The following is a 5,599-nucleotide window of genomic DNA, read 5'->3' as shown; positions in this document are numbered from 1 at the left end:
GAGCTGCCAGGCACACCTGATCATTGGTAGATCTGGGGAAAAGAGGGTGGGCCTGCTGCCCAGGCCATATCCAACAGCACTGAGCCCTTTGGGTGGGCTCTCAACCCTGGTCCAATGACCACCAGCTCTGAAGCAAGCATGGGATTGAGACGTAGAAGCAAGGGTCATCCTTTCTCCATGCTCTGAAGACTCACTGGGTCTTGGAGAAGGTGGCCCAGCAACTTGAAGTCTGCCATGGCATTGACCTGGGGGACTGGTCCACCTGGGGTTGAGTCTGAACAGAAGGGTGAAACTCCTTGAGATGGCACTGCTTTGTCAACCCAGGCCTGGAAGGAAGGGGCTGCTGCCTCTTCCACATTGACTCTTTCCATTTAGGGCCTGTGTCTTCTGGACTTTGCTAGGGAGAACACCCCTCACAACTTCCTCCCCCCACTCAAGGATACACTGTCCTGAAGTGCCCCCCACCCTGCACTAAAAAAACAAAACAAACACACACACACCTCCAGCAACCACCTCAAGCCTCCCTGAAATTGGGGAGCCATGCTCTATACTGGATCCCCAGAGCCACACAGGACATCATGGGTCCCGCCTCAATCCAAGCTGCCAATGACAGCAGCTTCGCAGTGGCCTGTGGCTGGGCAGCATGGAATGCAAAAGAGGCTTCCAGGGCCCAAAGCCTGCTGGTGCCGAATGTCCTCTTGCTCTGAGTGCAAGGGACCAAATGCCCACAGCCCCTGGCTGTAGCTCCTGGGCTCCTTCTGACTGGGCTGTCTCTGCCAGTGCAGTCCAGACATGGCGGACGCCAGGTTCCTCAGGCTCAGCTTCCTGTGCTGGACCTGCCAGTTACCAGGCCCTTGTGCTTTAGCCACACATTGCCCAAGGCTCACAGAGCTTTGGAGCTTGGAGGAGGTGTGGAGTGAAGGAGGGTCAAAAGTCTTATCTGCGCCTCTGAGTTCACAGCCTTGTGGCTCTCAACCGAAATAAGGGTGCAAAACTCATGGGATCAGAAACAAGTTCCGCTTGATGGCAGTATTGCACCAGAAATGCTAACCTGCCCTCTTCAAGTCCTTTCTCTCCACCCTTCTCTGAAGAAAAAAACGCCAACCCTTGACCAAGCTCTCTCCAAGGTGGCAGCTCAACTGATCAGCCAGTTTGAAGGGCAAACACCCACTTCTAGGGCTCCATGGAGCAGAAGCTCATACCTGGTGGGTCCTTGTAGCCTGCCTTGGTGACCAAAAAGCAATAGCTCTTCATGGAGACACCTAGAAGTGGACCTGATCTTATAGGTGGCTAGATTTTTTTTTTTAAACAAACCTTTGTGTGGAGGGCTGACTTTCAATAGATCGCAGCAAGGGCTCTGCTACGTAGAAACCCTGACCCAGAACCAGGGCATCCACTGAATGGCTTAGTACCAGGTTCCCCAGGAATATGCATTGCCTTAAGGGCGAGGGAGCAAGCCCCTTTCCAGCCGCAACACACTCGTTTCCCAGGAGGAAGGGCTCTCCGCTCTCCATACCCGGACCCGAAATGGTGGGGGACCATCTTTCTGAGGTTAACGGAGGCCAACGGAGGTCAACAGAGGTCAACCGAAGCTCCGTGGCACTGCCTTACCGTTATACCAGGGGGGGATTCTGAATTAGAGGCATTCAGTCATAATCCCACAGATGGTAGCTTTGCCCCATTGGCTCCTCAGCCAAGGGTGGCTATATCTTTAGAAGAAGAAGTTTGTATGAGACTTCAGGAAACACACTGACTTGGGTAGAGTCCAAGCTACTCCCAGCCAGTGCTGGGGGACCACATTCTCAAGGGGGCATGCTCAAAAGTCACTGAGAGGCCAGAATGAAGGTTTTACAGATGGCTTATCAGTGGTCGGCAAACTCATTAGTCAACAGAGCCAAGTATCAACAGTACAGTGATTGAAATTTCTTTCGATAGCCAAATTTTTTAAACTTACACTATATAGGTAGGCACATTGTTATTAACTTAATTAGGGTACTCCTAAGGCTTAGGAAGAGCCACACTCAAGAGGCCAAAGAGCCGCAGTTTGCTGACCACTGATAGGTGGAGGGGTTTGGGTTCCCTACGGGAGACACAGAAAGGAACTAGCATTGGGGAAGGTTCACTATTTCACTTTTAACACAAGACTATTAAGTATAAATAGCTCCAAATAAGTATAAAAAGCCCTACCCTTTATGCAATGTTAGAACAAGCTTTTCCCTTTTTAAAACATTTTACATATGTATCATTTTCATTTTTAATTACTGGTGAAAGGTTAGTCAGTGTATATCATAAGAGCACCAATAATATCAATGGAAGGCTTTCAAGAAGAAAATAATCCGCATTTGGCAACCTTTTGCTTCAAAAGAGATTTTTATTTTAGTAGTCCATGAAAAGGAAGGATAATGCAAGTGTATTATAGTTTCTTCTCTTTTCATCCTCTTTAATGTCTGGGTTATAAACTCCACAGTTGTTTTTTAAATATATTTTTAAAATTAATTTCAGAGAAGGGAGAGGGAGAGAGAGATAGAAACATCAATGATGAGAGAGAATTATTGATCGGCTGCCTCCTGCACACCCCACACTGAGGATCGAGCACACAACCCAGACATGCGCCCTGACCTGGAATCGAACCATGACCTCCTGGTACATAGGTTAAAGCTCAACCACTGAGCCACACCAGCTAGGCCTAAGCCTACTTATATATTAATAAGTGTGTCTATACCCTTTCATTATGAATTCATTGAGATAGCCATCATCTTCTGGAGTCACTGCATTGAAGTGTATTGTCCAAACTTCTTGTTCATAATGCTCAATTGATTCCCTTCTTCCCTGGCTTCCAGTTGACATCAAGTTTCTCCTGTTTGGACAGACACCTGGGAACTCAAGCAGGTGGTTTGTATTTTCTATCTTCATTATGGACCAGAGTTAGCTTCAGGCAAATGGCACATTGAAACCACCTGGCTCACAGCCATGGGTAGGGGCCGCCTGTTTGTGTGGATCAGGACCTACTTGCTGGCTTAATAAATAAAGTTGCAGACAGACCCCTTCCCATTTAATATTAACTTTTAAAAGTTTACAATCTTAGAAGTTTGTTTTTTTTAGCCCTGGCTGGTTTGGCTCTGTGGATAGAGTGTTGGCCGGCAGACTGAAGGGTCCCAGGTTTGATTCTGGTCAAGGGCACATGCCTGGGTATCGGTCTCGATCCCCAGTAGGGAATGTGCAGGAGTCAGCCAATCAATGATTCTCTCTCATCATTGATGTTTCTCTCTCTCTCTCCCTTTCTGTTCCTCTCTGAAATCAATAAAGAAAAAAAAAGAAGTTTTTTTTAAAAAGGGCAATTCAAGGGTTTCACTATCATTCCAATGAAGCATTAAAATAATTAGTGACATTTGAAGTATGTTTGCAACAGTGCATATAAGAGGGGAAACACTTCTGAGATATATAACTTATTTTTATCCACCCAGTATTCAAAAATCCAACACTCAGAGTGGCATGCTTCAAAATACTTTAACCTTTCCCAGGGTTGATTGTAATATGGAAAATATACCATTGACTGATACTGATAAATTCTTGACGATCAAGAGCTTTAACAATATTTTTACAAGCCAATTCCACAAATAAATATTCTGTTAAAAATAAAATGGACAGGATTTTTTAAATCACTAAACACAGATTATATGCTCAGGAGTAATGTGAAAAACACATAAAAATCATCATGAGGAAAACTTTTAAATTCCCGAAGGACAGAAAAGTAGATTTAAACAAGGGTAAAGATGTGCACTTTCTGCAAACTGTGGCCAGTTTCCTGTTTAAGCTACAGTAACTTTTCCAACTACGGATCATTGTTCCTTCTATGGCAGATTTTTACAGTTCCTCCAATGCATTTGGGATGACTGTCTCAAAGTAACCTGCAGCTTTCCTGACAACTCCTAGCTCTCTCTCCTTCTAAGAACTGTAGCTCTTTCCTACTGAATTTTTAGAAACTTCTGCTACCATCCATATCTACCACTTCCACCACCAGATCCATAGCCACCACCACAGGGGCTGCCAGAGCTTCTTCCACCAAAACTGCCCTTCATGGGTCCATAATTTGATTGCTGTTGTCCACTGTAATTTCCAAATTCATTATAGCTCCTAGCACCACCATTGTTACCAACAAAATTTCCCCCTTCGTTGTAACCATCATATCTTCCACCACCACCACCACCACCATATCCAGCACCTTGGTTTCCATATCCTGGTCCACCAGCACTTCCATAACTTTCTCTACTACTATAATCAAGACCACTGCCATTGTCGCCACCATCACCTCCAAATCCATTATATCCACCATCACCTCCTCCATAACTACCTCTGCTGCCACCTCCACCACCATAGCCTCCTCTTCCACCAAAGTTTCCACCATGGCCAAAGTTACCTCCACCACCCATGAAGTTGCCCATGAAGTTGCCAGATCCACCTCCACAGCTTCTGAGATCAAGCAGACTGCATTTCTTGTTAAGAAAGGGCCTTTTTGCCCGGCCAGCGATCCCCTGTGGGGTGTGCAGGAGGCAGCCAATCCATGATTCTCTCTCACCATTCATGTTTCTATCTCTCTCTCCCTTTCCCTTCCTCTCTGAAATCAATAAAAAATTTTTTTTAAAGGGCCTTTTTCACTTCACAATTGTGCCCATTAATACTGGGGTATTTCTGAACAACAATTTTTTTTTCTGAACAATTGTATTAAATATATCATGATCATCAAAAATTACAAAAGCAAATTATCTCCCCCCCCCCACTCTGCCTGTCTTCCATAACTTCCATGGTTTCAATCATGCCATACTTTTCAAAGTAGTCTCTCAAATTATATTCCTCTGTATCTTCTTTAATACCACCAACAAAAATTTTCTTCACTGTTAGATGGGCACCAGGCTTTACAGAATCCTCTCTAGAAACAGCTCTCTTTGGTTCCCCTACACGCCCATCAACCTTGTGTGGTCGGACACACATTGCTGCATCCACCTCTTCAACACAAGAGTAAGTCACAAAACCAAAGCCCCTGGAACGTTTTGTTTGGGGGTCTCTCATCACCACGCTATTAGTGGGTGTGCCCCATTTCTCAAATTGTTCTCTCAAACTGTCATCTATAGTTTCAAAACTCAGACCACCAATAAACAGTTTTCTCAACTGCTCTGGTTCCTTAGGATCATGGCCCTACTCCCCTGCCCTCTGCTACCCCACCCCCCAGTGGCTGGAGTCAGGCTGGGCGTGACCAGGCAGTGGTTTTACCTCCATTTTGAGACTGGACTCACCTCTTCCAATCCGAGTTCAATATGGAACCCTATTTCCCATTGTTCATAGGGAAAAACAAACAGGCAGGAATATACAGGAGAATGATCACAATGAAAAAACAGCCATGTCGCCGAAACCGGTTTGGCTCAGTGGATAGAGCGTCGGCCTGTGGACTGAGGGGCCCCAGGTTCGATTCCGGTCAAGGGCATGTACCTGGGTTGGGGGCACATCCCCAGTAGGAGATGTGCAGGAGGCGGCTGATCGATGTTTCTCTCTCATCGATGTTTCTAACTATCTCTCTCCCTTCCTCTCTGTAAAAAATCAATAA

The 5,599-nt window shown here is 45.7% G+C and overlaps 1 pseudogene; it reads right to left on the bottom strand.

Annotated features, from left to right (window-relative positions):
• Nucleotides 1–3,974: 3,974 nt before the first annotated feature.
• LOC102757352 lies at nt 3,975–5,297 on the bottom strand (annotated as a pseudogene).
• Between the last annotated feature and the right edge of the window lie 302 nt (nt 5,298–5,599).

This window comes from Myotis davidii, unplaced genomic scaffold (assembly GCF_000327345.1).
Source record: "Myotis davidii unplaced genomic scaffold, ASM32734v1 scaffold1270, whole genome shotgun sequence".
NCBI lineage: Eukaryota > Metazoa > Chordata > Mammalia > Chiroptera > Vespertilionidae > Myotis > Myotis davidii.
This window is presented reverse-complemented; position numbering and strand designations above follow the sequence as displayed.